The following is a 15,820-nucleotide window of genomic DNA, read 5'->3' as shown; positions in this document are numbered from 1 at the left end:
TCATGTATAAGCCCTTTTCTTAATCTATTAGGATAGCCTTTCTTTCCTCACTGATTGCAATTTTTTAATTAGTCTGATAAAGTCCACTATTTTATTGGTATGTTTTCCCCAAATTTTGAATATGTTTTCTGCGGGGTGCTATCTGAGATATTTGCCACTCCCTTGAAAGTTTTGTATATTAGAACTAAATAAAAAAAAGCTTCATCTGTTCTAGTAGGGCAACTTTTTAATTTTTTCCCCTATGGGAAGTTTCTGCAAAACTGCAAGTACAATAACCTGTGATTTTGTTTCCCTGTGAAAGCATAAAATATATGGATGCTTATCTGTTTCTTGTGTTACATCAATCAATACCAATGTATAAATCTATTATTTTACTGTGAAATTAAAAAAAAAATCTCTGTATAGTACTATCACATGTTGGTTCAATCCTATCTTGAACTTTCTTGCCTGCAATAAACTGGGAACATGTGTAAGCAATATTTGGCTAATTTTGATTAAATGAGCAACAGTAGCAAATATTTACAGCATTTAATAAAAAATCCCCTTTACTTACTGTGTTCTGCTTTCAGTCGTTTCACAGCTGCTTGTTAAATCTTTCTTTCTTTCTTTGCCTAAATAGTGAGTTCTTTAAGGATAGGGTGTGTCATGTTTAATCACTCTATTTCCAACTTCTGAAAGCATCATTTTATAGCTTCTGGATTCTCTGTAGATACTGGATGGATATGAGAATAGATGAGTAATCTGATCCATAAATGGACCAATGCATGCTTTGCCAGGTACTAAACTTTCACTCTATTAGAGCATATGGATAAGTCAATGATATGAAAATTATTTTTTTTGCTTATCAAATTACTTGTGTACAACAAGGAAGATTTATTATCTGTTTCACTCTGTGAGGGTTTTAGATTAAGCTAAACAGGTTAACTCCAGCAGAGGGCACAAGGGATTATACTATAGATCCATTATTTGGGGGTGCTGCTTTGTGGGCTTGGCTGGAGCAAGAAATCCATCCAGTGTGACTTCTCTGAATGGTTCTTGACAGGAATTCTTATTTCCACGAAACGTTTGAGCCTGGCCCTTTCCTGATGACACCTATGACATGCCAGATGCTGCTTGAGTGCCTTTCTAAGATAGTGCCTCAGTTCTGTGAAGAGGTTCAAGCAACATCAAGGAGAGCAGAAAGCCTTCCATGATCTGGTCTCAGAAATCCTGCATTGCTCTTCTGTCTCATGTACTAAAACTAAGACAATTTGGTAACTACAGCCTGACTCCATAGGAGGCCAACTGTACCCTACTTTTCCAAAAGGGTGCTAAGAGACTTGGTAATATTTTAAAACACCATAAGTAATTGTTACCACAGAGTTCAACCAAAGGCATGGTGGAAAGAAGGCCAGACTGATTTAAAACTAGATGGAATACTGCTATATAGGAATGGGAAGTTAATGGAAGGTTTGAAAATGTGAATTAAAATCCCAGCTAGATGGATTGTTAGCTTTAGGTAAGCTGTGTTCTTGTCATTTACACCTTGATATATTAAAAACTAGATGGGAGTATTTGTCCAAGAAAATGTTAATAATAATAATGATTAATACTAATACTAATACTAATAATAAACTGTATAACACACCTACTATGGCATCAATATTCTAAGTGCAGCCCTTGAAACCCTTAGTTTAGTCCCCATGGCAGGTTGTTGGTATTAGTTTAGAGCCAGAATCCTCACGAAAGCAGAGATGAGGAGACTGAGTAACTTTTCCAAGGTTATCACAAGTGGAAGAGTTTACTTAGACAATTTCCTTTTCCATGTGTGTTGTTGCAAGTCTCTTAGCCTCAAAGTCATCTCTGTGCCCTTGAGGGAATACCTTTTATTGGGCTGGAAGTAGTTATTATGATATATAGCAAAACTAGGGCAAAAAGACAGGAAAGCTAGTTTACATATAGGCAGAAATAATGTCTGGGATTAAGGCACACATTGTATCAACAAGCCATGAGCATGGCAAAGATGCCAATTTGGGAATCTATATTAGTTGAGTATGCATGAGGTAGACAAATATTACAACTTTTTCATAGATATGCATCCTATGTGTAGTTGTGAATTTCACACATGATTTTCTACTTCTTGTGAATAACAATCACCTACTGTGTTCCTAAATAGTACTTGGTCCTATTACCAGACAGGTTGATTCCTTTTGCTATGGGGTCCAGTAATTAAATGTTTTTCAAAGCCCCCATATAATTTCATTCTGAAGCCACACTTGAGAATCACTGACTAGGAAAATTATGGTAAGCAATGATTTGACATTGTATTTCCTGATTTTTCTGTTAACGTATTGAGCATAATAAAGACTTAAAGATAAACTATCACACTTATATATTACCCTAATGGATTTATTGCTTCACATATTGATTCCAAACATTAACCATTTGTAAAAGGGAGTACCCACTTTTAGCAATGAATAAGACCCAGTAGTTTTATAGATGACAAGGTCATATTATAGTGTCTCAAGGTCGGAGAATTCATTTTATACTCTTTGTTCTCATATGTAGATGACATCTTTCACTCTTAATAGTTCACCTCATAATGGTTACTATGTTTCACAGTAGAGGTGAACCACATTAATATACCATTATCAAAACGTTTACAGTTCACATAAGGTTTCAGTGTTGGTACACCCTATGGAAATGAATAAATGTATAACCTATACCTAACATTATAGCATCCTACAGAGTAGTTTAATTATCCTGAACATCATCTGTGTCTACCTACTCATATGTTCCTGCCTGCCAAGCCCTGGCAAGCACTCCTTCTTTGACTATCTCTATATTTTGCCTTTCTCAGAATGTTTCAGGGTTAGCATTACAGTATACAGCATTTCAAATTACTTTCTCTTAGATTTTGGTGATGACTTTTACTATATAATTTTAGTGAGATGGTGAGGAGCAGCATGCGGTGTGAAGGTTTATAGGGCTAAGAGGCACTTTTAATGAAACAGATGCTATTAGACTTCTGTTATATGTTACAGTTTGGAACGAGATACAGGATATAGTTCTTATGGAAAGTGTGTTCTGTCCCATGGAAGCACCAGCCTCACACTAGAGACCCAGGCCCACCTCAGCTAAACAGTATGAGAGGTAGCAGTGAATCTCCAGTGATTTGTATGCATTTTAAAGTGTCAGAGGCACAGCACTGTTTGAGTTATTGCATTAAATAATGTATTTAGGATTCTCTCATGATAATTATAAAATGATCAAGAAAGCATCTAAAATAAAATCTATGCATTTTAGGTAAAATGAAAGAAGTGAAATATAGAATTTATTTAAAATAAATATATTTCTATAAATTAAAGTGTACTTTAGATGGATGCATCAGAAGAGAATATATTGTATTAACATTGAACTTTATTATTCAGCTGTACATTACTCCGGTCCATCCCATACCTGTTGACACCATAACTTCATGGAGTCAGGAATCTGAGTTTATAAAAGGTAATAATACAATTAGTATACTCTACAATTCTTTAAGAACTGCAATTTTAAGAAATTTCCTAAAGCTTTCCATAAAGATTTTGGCTTTTCCCCCTACCCCTGATCACCTTTCTCTCTTTTTTCTCCTTCTCTTCTCTTGCTGTGATGTAGAGTCTGACTATGTAGCACAGTCTTATCAAATAGAATGAATTAACTAAATAAGCCTAGCTAGAAAATCTAAGAGCAAACCTTAGGTAGATTTCAACCACATTTTTTTTCCATATCAATTTTGCCAATTAAGATGATTGGTAAATAAATGTCTTAGGTTTTTATTGCTGTGAACAGACACCATGACTGAGGCAACTTTTATAAGGGGCAACTTTTAATTGAGGCTGGCTTACAGATTCAGAAGTTCAGCCCATTATTATCTAGGAGGAATGGCAGCATCCGGGGAGGCATGGTGCTGGAGGAGCTGAGAATTCTACATCTTGACCAGATTGAAACCAAGAGAGAGACTGGCATCCTCAGATAACTAGAAGTAGAAAGCCTATCCCCTAAGGGAAACACTTCCTCCAACAAAATCTTACCACCTAATAGTTCCACTCCCTGGATCAAGCATATTGAAACCACCATGGTGGTTTATTTACTTTTTTGTTACTTTTCTGTTACTGGGATAAAATTTCTTGACATAAATAACCTAAGGAAGGATGGAATGAGTTATTTTGATGTGTAGCTTGAAGGTAGAATCTATACATATGACATCAAGAGCATGAAACGGTTACATTGCAACTATAAGTGAGATGGAGAGATATCTGCTTAGGCTTAGCTGGCTTCCTGTTTTTATATTTAGTACAGGAACTTGGCCATGGAATGATGCCATCTACCGTCAAAGCAGGTCTTCTACATCAATTAACTCAGTTTAGATAATCCCTCATGAGCAGGACCCAGAGGCTTGGCTGCTAGATGACTCTAAATCCCATCAAGTTGGCAAGATTAACCACCACAGTAAATATTCCTTGAATGTCTGCCATGCACCATAGAATATTTTTGTTCTATAAGCTTTGCAATGCTTGTTAGTGTTGCTCAAGGTATTGGTAAGGAGCTTTCTTCATGCAGAAATAAATGTCATACTATATTAGCTACATAGACTGCTGTATATGACATGTTATCAAAGAAAATTAGAAACAAGTACTAGATCATTATATTGATCACTTATTCCAGCTCAGGGAGCTCCAGCTTCCTACTCTTACTGCAGCAGGAGTGAGTGACTGACTAGTGACCTGTGGTACCTCGAGAATCTTCATCCATAAGAATAATATTTTAACTTCCCTTAAAATGAGATTCAGGTAGAAGTACTTGAACACAGACAATTACTATACTGATCTTTTATCTATGCAGTTATGAATGTGACAAGTATACATTTGGAGAATATTACCTTTTACTTTTTTATAGGCACTTGGGATCAATCCAGAGCTCCATGTATAGTAGACAGGTACTCTTCCACAAAGTCATAAGACTTTCACTGATTCTAAGACAGCTGAAAGTAGAAGCGGACCATGAAAAAAAAGTGCCTGGAGCCCATGGAATTTGCCATATAGCCAAGGTGTCCCACAACTAAAATGGTGTCCCATAACTAAAGCCTTATGTCTTCTGTCTCTAGACAGTCAATACAGGCCTTCTCTCTATTTTTTCTCCAGTTTCATTCTTTTAAAGACAAGTCACATTGAATTAGGCCTTTGTCCTAAAAACTGCATCTCAGTTTAGTTTCTTCAACAAATACCATATTTCCAAATAATGTCGTATTCATAGCCTTGAGGCTTAGTAACTAAAAGTATCCTTTGGAAGGCACCCATATAATCCACAACAGAATGTTTGAATTTGGGTTTGAGAAAGTTACCAACTATATGTGACTCATGGGCAACAGTAACTGAATGACACTAACAAAGGTCTCCATATCAGTTCCTGGTGATGAAGGATCATCTTACAACCTCTAGGCAGTTTGATGAGACATCCTAACCATGGTGACACAAAGAAGGGAGAAATTCCACTCCTTTGTGGAGCAGCATTTTAAGTGACTATGATAGTTACTATCCAGCATATTTTTAATTGTAGCAAAATGTTTCTTCCTCTTTATTTCTAACAGGGGTGGTCTCTCCTCAAATCATTCCTTTTTTCCCCTTATTTACAGCAGATTTAAGTCAAAGCCTGATCTTTATAATGAAAGAAAAAAATGAGTTTCCTCTCATCTAGGTCAGGGAAGGCTTAATGCTTAAATCTTCCTTAGGGAGGAGGGGTAATACATCTATTCCCTGTTCTGTGCTAAGTAGCAAAGAAAGGAAAATCAAACCAGCAAACCAAATCTAATATAGTCTCTGTGTTTCTATAACAAATCAAACTGCTCATGAATATAATGAAACTAGGTTCATGTCACATAGAAAGATTAATTTTTGATAAAATAAATGTCATATTGGTGAACATATAGGCCAGTGGTTCTTAAACTTCCTAATGCTGTGACCCTTTAATATAGTCCCTTATGTTATGGCGACCCCAGCCATAAATTATTTCACTATTACTTCATAACTTTAATTTCGTTACTGTTATGAATCATAATGTAAATATCTGATAAGTAGGATATTTAATATGACCCCCAAGAAATGCTCATTTGAACTTCAAAGGAGTCACCACCCACAGGATGAGAACTGCTGCTATAGACTGTAGTAATGGAATAGGGCCTTCAACCATAACAGATTTCTGGACACAATATATAACTGTTGGGAGACAACATTCTAAATGAAACCCTCAGTATGGCTAGAGATTTACATACCCATGGCATTGACCACAAACAACAGTCTGTTATAGCCAGGGGACTCACTTAGGAGAAGCTACAAACATATGATAGGTTATTTGTGACTTTATTGGATGTTACAGAAATCATTCTTTATTACTAGCTCTGCCATAGGAAACTCACTGTATTAATTTACATTCTAATGCAGAAACATTGGAAAAGGAAGATTGTAATGTATTGATCAATTGTGACTGATGTAACACATGTGCCATCTCACATTTTTGGTGATCATAAATGGAAACGCATGTCATGAGATAAATCAAAATATGATCTTTTTGTTCTCTATGGTTGACTAATATCTTCTGTTTTCAAATTTTGTAGGCTGTTCTCATCCATGTTCAAAGCCAGCAATGGCTGGTTCAGTTCTTCTCACATTCTGTTTGTCTGTCTGTTTCTATTTTACATTTTCACTTAAATGGGTCCTTATGATTACATCGAAACACTGTGGGCCATCCAGGATAATGCCCCTATCACTACTGGCCTTTTGAGTAATCATAATTCCTCCTATGACCTTAACATACTCTCTTGACAATGAGTGACAAGTTCATATCTTCCAGGATTTGGGATGTGAACACATTTTGTGTGTCATATGAAGATAGTGAAAAGTGAATTGAGTTCAATACTCCTCTGCTATGAGAAGAATTTAGGGTATATATTTTAGAACTTTACGAAGAGCTTGACTAGATGACTGAAGAAGTGCTTTATTTACATAGAACTGAGGGCATATCTTGAAAAGAATTTCAACACAGAAATCCAATATTCCCTTTGTTTCTTCTCCATCACTTCTGTAAAGAAAGACTGGGCCACCATGGCCATAAGTCATACACAAGACCATGTGCAGATATTTCTTGAACAGACTATTATAATCCTATGATCCATTTGTTCTCTCCTTCTCTCCCTTGGTATTTTCTGTTGCTGGTCTTCTTAAATGCATGCTTTACTCTGGCTGCATTTTATTTTGACTTCTTATAGTCTCAGAGACAGTTCATTATCTCAAGTTCAAATTAGAGGGGCTTAGTGAATGTTCCTAACTCAGTGAATGGCATCTTCAATAGCTTCATTTGAAAAGCAAACTCTACTGTGCCAACCATCTAGTTACAGGTAGTAGGAGTCTTGAGTACCAGGGTGTAATACATTGATGTATTTATATCCTTTCTAGCTCATGACACCTACCTTGTATAGCCATACATGGTTAAAATAATACAGCTAGATGACTACCTGTGAATATTTATCATCCCTGCTACACCCCCTGAAGATGACTAAATAATAGCTTCTCAAGGTTGATCACCTACTTTATACACTAAGCATAAAGGGATGGTGGGAGAAAGCATGGATTATGGCAGCATCTTGTCAGTCATATATTAAAGAACATGATGGTACTTGACACAACCCAGAAATCTGGGGACTATGACTCATGCAGCCTTGTCTATGCCAAACTGAATAGCATTACAAGTGGTTGTTGAAGTTATTAACACCTTGTGCCACCTATACTTTGCCTGGCACCCTGCGGCCAGTGAGTAATGCAGCAATCCTCTTGACTGTCAGGATCTCATCCTGCTGTATGCATGGCTGTAGCATTGACATTCAGTCAAACATGGCCACATCCTGAATAACATGCTTCTTTTGATTGACTGTCACTTATTCCTTCTTGTAAATATTTCTGGAACAAAAATGGTTTGTGGTAGTCAAGATTCTAGAGCTGCTCTCCTTCCTAGAGAACAGAAAAGGGGATTAAGTTTGTGAAAGGAAACTTCATTTGAATTTTACAAAGACCTTTGGAATATTTTTCAGTTTTGCATTGATATGAAGTAGAAACTTCTTCCACTTACACATAAAAAAGAATATATACATTTGTGAAATTTCATACTTAGAAGTTATGGCTGTCTAAGAATAATCTCTAATGATATCAACTGTATTTCTCTCTAGAAAGTTAGTTTTCCCTCATCAACAAAACACCAAGTATATAATAATTATGCATAATTTTTGAACTACATATCCCCAAATATATCACACTGGAAAATATAGGATTTGTTTGGGATTAATTGCCAAACTACCCAAATTAATGAAGCTGACTGTCTCATACCTGCCAACATTTCTAGGTTGATTTGCTTCTCTTTTATTAACCAGTTACTGGTGCTGGCCAACCCACTCATCTTCCACCAACATCTATTTGGCCTTTAGAATTCACTATCAAGATTCCTATCATTCTTCCTAAAAAGCCCACCCAAATAGGTTTTGCTTTTGCCTGTCACATACCTATTAAGAACCAGCCAGAATCCACCCTCTTACACGAACTCATTCCTGGTCCTCCTATTGTAAGCAGGCTTTCATAATCACAGATCACATATTTAACTATCTTTTCCCACACCACAGATCCAGCATTCAAGCTCTTCAGTATTGGCTCAGACTAAGGAGTGGTACAAGTTTGTACTTCTACCAACAATGGAGGCATATGCCCCTTGGTCCACCTCCTTGCCTGTACATACTGAGACTTGAGTTTTTTATCTTACCTGTGATGGGCATAAGATGGAATCTCAGAGTCATATTGAATTGCACTTCCATGCTTTTCTCATCTTATTCTTTTCCAACTAGATCCCTATATGCCTGGTTCCTTCCATCACTTTGGTCTTAAAATTTCTTGACAATCCTAGGATAATCCTTCCATTTTCATTACTCAAATTATAAATTATATTATATTTATTATATTATATTTATTATATATTTCTACTTGTTAAATGCCATATCATTTAAGCATTTGAATCTCTCTCTCTCTCTCTCTCTCTCTCTCTCTCTCTCTCTCTCTCTCACACACACACACACACACACACACACACACACTCACATAATCACATAAATACACATACCCCTTGAGTAAAATGTAAACATCAGGAGAATGAGAGGCTTGCCTGTGCTTTTCTGATGTTTTTTCCTGAGCCCAGTAAAGTAGAGAACATATGTGGTGAATGACCACTGTTCATTTAACTCAGTGATTATCTGCCTCCATCAGACTCTTGTCTTGGAATGTCTTAGGATACAAACCTGCAACTGCTGCCTCCCAGTAATTGTGAAAGAGTGTTTTAAGCGCACAGTTCACCTTACATTAAACAGAATAAAGTGCCAACAATACGTAGGACTAGGCCCTTTATAGACATTTACTAGAAAGTAGATAATTGTTGGATTTCTGTAATTGTACCATTTGCTCTAAAAAAAAAAGCTTCTTTGCAGAGAGAGGATGACTACATTTACCTATGAGTATAAGGATAATTAATAAGAATGCAGCTAGAAATTTATGCTAGTCCTGGAAGTGACAGAAGTTCTCGTCTAGGTTCCATGCTCTAACAAGCCACAATACTAGGAATAAATGTCCTGCTATTGAGCAATCCTTAAATCCAATTAAACAGCCGTTGTTGCCAGGAGTAAAAACGTAAGTGCCACTACTGGACCTTTGGGGATATCTTGATATTTTGGTCATTGCTGTGGTTATTAGTTGCTACACATAGGTAGGACCATTAATCACTTTTGTTCCTGGGCAGCTTTCATGTAACCTTCTAGTACTATGAAAGCTAGTCCTCAGGGAGGGGCATCCTGGTGAGATGCTCTTTTAGTCCTCCAAATCCCGTGTCCAAAGCATGTGGTTTCATTAGCAATAAGGCTACTCCTTCATACTTTGGGAGGAAACCAATGACAACAGAAACAGCCTATATTGCTTTGGAAGTCTCCTTGGTTTCCCTGAACAGCTTAAAAGGAGATATTTTATGCCTGGTACTGGAATTTCTGCTAAGTTCAAATATTATCCTATTATATATATATGAGAGATATGTTTATATGTGTGCATATATATATACATATACATATATATATATAATATTGTTATAGATATATAATAGACAGAGATAAAATATAGATATATGATATAGAGATAGAGATATATGTGTGTTTAAAAACATATAAAAGTACATATATTTTTAAATGAATTTATGAATTTATGACACACTCACTGTGGTGATAGTAAAATTTATTTGATTGCATGTATATATATAATGTGCATATGTGTATTTTCACATTTACATCGGTTCCAGGGATCTAAGTCAGGATGCCAGGGTTATCTTTGAGGTGCTTTACCCACTGAGTCATCTCTTCAGACCCATGAAGACTTGAAACTTTTGAATTTCATTATGTTGCACTTATAACTCAATAAAAATTTTAAAATAGCATGTACAGTACAATAATAAATGAACAATAACTATATGCATAGATTAGTCTTCTGATCCAAAAGCCACTGCTATTTATGAAAGAAAGAAGCCAGGGTTTGGCTCATGTTTACAGTAATCTGATCAAATGTGTCCTGGAAATCACTAGTTTTAGGAGAGGGAATGTATTTGGTATCCAAGTATCTTAATGAAAATTAATGATAATGATTTATGAATTAATGGATTTCTTACAGTCTTTTTGAAACTTAATAGAAAATGATATAGTATAATTTGAAATCAATTGAAATTATCCAAATGAATAATTAATATGTCTGACATAAAGTTGTCTAGCATCTATTATTTAGAAACAAATGGTTCAGAGTCAGGTGCTCCCAAAGCTCTGGCTCTGGGAGTATAATGTTAAAATAGCCACCTCTTTGGCTATCTGTGGACTTAAAACAAGGACCAAAGGATAACATTGTAATACCGTGTTGCTTTTACTGAAAAAAAAGTATTTTAGAAAATAATTCTGCTTACAATTAAAAGCCACGACGTATTCATGAATATAACCTTGTTATTTATTTTATAAAAATTATGATACTTGTAGGATGCAGTGCTATTGAATACATGTACCGAATGAAGTACTGAATACAACCCCTGCACCAAAGGTTCAAATAACATTTGGAAGAAAGAATGGGGGAGTGTAAGAGTGTAACAATCAGAAGATCAAGGAGTTTTTCATGAGAGTGTACCTCCTAGAAATATCAGAAAAATATGCCCATAAAGTTTCACCAACATGACTGCCTAAACATATGCTGAATGAGAATGCTATACTAGAAAGAAATTAATAGTCATTAAGATTGTATCCAAAAATGTACAGTACATATGAGTGAAGACGCCCTTGCTGATTCCTGAAAACTTAGAACATAACAGCTATGTCTCACCTGCAGGATCTGAAAATTCAGATTCAAAACTTTTAGCTTTTGCTACTACAGGATTGTCTTCTTAGATTTTAATTTATTCCTGAAACTTTCCTATTATTTCTCCAGTAACAATCTCTGCAAGCACTCACATTTCTGATTTTTGTTTGTTTTTTTATTTAACTATATTGTAATAGGGAACACTTGCAAGTATTCATTTCATGGGATGTGTGGATTATTTATCTGTAAATACTTGGATTTATTGTGAGTTAAGTAAACAGAACCACTGCAAGCATGGTTATCTGTGGATATCAGTTGTCTACAGCAGCTACTTATAGGCAAACTTTTTCCACTGCAATTGTGGTTTCTGTCTTTTCATCCTCTGTTGTAAGCCTGTAGATCCCTGGATTTTTCATTTTCTCTGAGTGCATGATAGAGTCTGATGTTACTGTTTCTAATATACAGTATTTTTTTCAGAATTGTTTGTTGACAGTTTACTAAATGTATATTGATATTTGTCGTATTAACAGTATTTATATATGTTACAAAATGGTCCCTCTCTCTTTCATAAAATTAGCCTGTCACAGAGCCAAAAAATTATAATAATAAAGAAGAAAAAAATAGAAATGCTAAATGGTGAGAAAAGTCCAAGAAGCTTCAATCCTACATATAGAACTCAAATAAATAGCAACTAAGGAATGCCGAGAATGAGAAAAATAGTTATCTTTATGAAAGATCACAGCAACTGGCTATTCAATACCAAATGGTCAGTCCTGAAAACATACACATAAGTAACATTCTGCAAACTGAGCAACTTGCACTTACTTATTTAGGAGTATAGCTATATGTACATATGCATATATATGTAAGAATTAATGAAAAAAAAGAGGCCATAAATTTGAAAGTGAGCATGGTGGTCTGTATGCAAGGGTTTGGAGGAAAGTAAGGGAAGGGGAAAATGATGAAATTATAATATGGAAAATAATGAAAACTGTCAGAAATAATTTATATGTGTGTTTGCTTTACCTGCATGTATGCTTGTGCACCACATGCATGAAGTGCCTATGGGGGCAAGAAGAGGGTACCACATCTTATGGAACTGGACCTTGAGGTGGATGTCAGCTGCTATGTACTTTCTGGAAGTCAAATCTGGGGTTTCTGAATGAATATGAAAATGTTCTTAACTTCTACCTCATCTCATATGTATATATGTATATTCTAAAATTATATTTATACCTTTATTTTTTTGATAATTCATACAATAAATTTGATCATATAATTTTCTCCCTACTACTCCTTTCAGATTGTCCTCCACCTCCTTGCTAAATCAGATGTCTGTTCTTTCTCTTAGTCATCCTTGTTCTGTGTGGAAAATGCTGATTCCCTGTAGTTATCCACTGACTCTGGTTCTTATTTTTTCCACCTCTGGCTCACCATCTTTAAGATAGAAAAGAGGTGTGTAATAAATATACAATTGTCTTGTTCTCACAAATGTGAAAACTTTAGGATCTGATTGTTAGACATGAGTAACTTCTTTTTGGTATAGCTCTCCTCTCCTTTCTTATAATACTTTTGTTTTTTGCCTCTTTTACCTATCATCAACGTGTCACGTGTCCTCACACCTAATATTATTTATTTTCTCTCTAGAATGCATTTTCCCCTTAATGTCGTTTGGATCTTTTGTTCCTATCCTCACAATGATGATCTTATTTAAATATAGTAACAATCTTCACTCCAAATAGAATTTGTATAATATTTCCCTAAAGACTTTGGCTTTACGGCTCTTTTCCTTTATTGGCTTTACATTTGCTACTACTGGGTGTTAATTAAACTTTAATGTTCTAACAGTAAGGTGTTATAATTTATAATTAACAAAAGTATTTGATTATGTGTGACTCATTTTTTAATCCCTCATATTACCTTATGACCTGGCTAAATTTTGTTTACTAATTTATCCCTACTGTGTAGCACAGAGTATAGCATAAATTTGCATCCTTCAAATATATTATGAAGATTAATCAATCAAATAGAGACAGGATGATTTAGTGATCTGACCAAAGAAACTTAGCTAAGAATTAAATGCCTTCTGACCTGTGTCCTACCCATTAACCTATCATTGATCTTGGGAGTTCAGGGAAGTGGCAATCAATACTTCCGTGTCTTGGGAAGAGATCTGCAGATGAATTTTACATGTGAAGTGTCTGATCTCCTAAAATATGTAAAGGACATCTCACATAGATGTCAGCAGCAATGGGAGTTAATTCAGCAAGGTAGCTTGTGGAACAATATGCTCTTGTACTTTGAATGATGACTTGGCTGTAGAAAATATATGTAGGATTTTTGCTGGAGAACATGCAATTTATACTTCACCAGCCAATGAATGGCTGATTAAGTAGCCTCAGGAAAGAATGTATTTCAGTGCAAAATGTCCTAGGTTTCTCTGGAATGTATGCTGTGAGTTATTTAGCTAGACTGGAGAAGAAGTACGGACTCTATATGTTAAAGTTTTGAGAGGTTATCTGAAAATTAAAGGAGATAATAGATTACAATCCTGAAGGGGCATAGAATGTGTTTAGTAGTGTTAATTCTAATTTTTTCTCTTGAAGGAATAAAGGGAATTTCTCTTCTGTTCACTGAAGTTTTGATGCATTAAAGAGACCAAGATCAGTCAGGAGGGTGGAAGATACATAGAAATGAAGAAAGATTTCAACATTAGGTAAATCCCTAAAGTGGTTGCCCAGTAGATACCCATTATTAGGACTTACCCAAAACAATTGTGATAGCACAGACCTGTAATCCCAAACCACTGAAGCAGATTTGCAGACAGGGTTATTAGAAGTGTAATGTGATCAAGTTCAGGCCAGCCTGAGCTCCAAAATATTCTGTCTTAGAATGAAAACTACTATTAATTTCCCTATGTCCTTTTTTAAATAAAAGTAATATATGGTTGTAGTTTTAAATTACTTGTTCAGGACTACTATTGCATGAGCTTCTCAGGTGAACTGATTAGTAGAATTACATCTATGATAATTTAAAAGTAATTCACAAAAGTCTATTATACTCAATTTGCACAATACTAGGGTCATCTCAAACATCTTTCTATTCTTTCTTTTAAGATTAAGCACATTAGGAAGTTAGCTCCCAGGGAGCAGCACGGACAGACAACTGAAAGGAGTAAATGTTAGAACTGGAATTATTTCAATGCTGATCAAGACACAATATCAGCAAATTACTTTGACTTTGACATGTTAAAATGCAACATGAAAAAAGTCTAATTTTGTCATGTTTTTGTGTTATTTATGGCTAAATACCAAAAGCAATATGTGTGTGTGTGTGTGTGTGTGTGTGTGTGTGTGTGTTTGTGTGTGTGTGTGTACCATAGCTTTGAAGAGAGTCTTAGTCTGTTGTCAAAGGGCTTTCTTTGAACTTCAAGGCCCACACAACCCTACTTCATTCAACCTTCCAAAGTAGCTGGGACTCCAAGTATGTACTACTATGTCTGACTTAAAAGCAACAACACTGTCAAAATAAGGACATGAACCTGCAGTTCTTTCCTAATGAACACCTACAGTGGGGGGATTATTTTTTTTCTTTATAACTAGATTCACTTTCAGAGTAGCCTTCTGTGAAATATTTCTGAGGTCATTCATAAATCTGTAGGTGCTCTTCTCATGTCACCCATCCCTTTGTATTGTGTTCTTGGTATTTTAATTTTTTTTCCTATATGCCCAAGAGTCCAGCCATCATACTTTTCCCAGTGTTTGCAGTTTAGTGCATCATACCTGGGAAATACTTCAATTTCAGGCAAAGTGGGCTAGCATAGGCTCTCAGATTCAAGCGTTTCTAGAAGATGAAGTGATGAAATGAACCAAATAGTATCCATCTTTGACTTTAATACGTATCAGGGATTTCAACCATCTAGAAATTGTCTTATATTATAGGTAAAAATGAGTATTGATTGAAATAGCAATGAGCAATTGTCCACATTTCCTATAGGGTTAGGCTTTCTCCTAGTGTTCATCATGGATTTGATCATTCAAGCCTTGCTCTCTCCTGTGCATCCCACATTCAAACATTGTAGGATAGAAACTTGTCAAGGGTAGATGAAGGGAAAGGCTGTCCTCTGGGTGAAATTATACCAGGTTCCTCCAGTGATCTCATTCCATAGTTGAGTATTTGTTTCTAAATTGGTCTCATTATCCAAATCATTTGGGAACCATTTTAAGAGGAGGGGAGAAGAAAAGATTTTCTGACCCCATCACCAGAAGTTTAATAGGCTTCCAGTGGGGAACAAAAATTTGTGTTTATCAGCAGCTGCCCTAGTGATTCTGAAAACTAACCAGCTTTGTAAAGACTAGTTTCAATCTACTGAAATATTTGACCTTCACTTGAGTTATCAC

The 15,820-nt window shown here is 35.6% G+C and overlaps 1 protein-coding gene across 1 annotated transcript in view; it reads left to right on the top strand.

Moving 5' to 3' along the window:
• Positions 1-15,820, top strand: part of LOC114639136 (metabotropic glutamate receptor 7-like) — a 432,453-nt gene that overhangs the window by 149,045 nt on the left and 267,588 nt on the right. The window lies entirely within an intron of this gene.

This window comes from Grammomys surdaster, unplaced genomic scaffold (assembly GCF_004785775.1).
Source record: "Grammomys surdaster isolate TR1022 unplaced genomic scaffold, NIH_TR_1.0 125685, whole genome shotgun sequence".
NCBI classification, from domain to species: Eukaryota; Metazoa; Chordata; class Mammalia; order Rodentia; family Muridae; genus Grammomys; species Grammomys surdaster.
The sequence above is the reverse complement of the archived record's forward strand: the minus strand, read 5'-3'. Positions and strand labels throughout refer to the sequence as shown.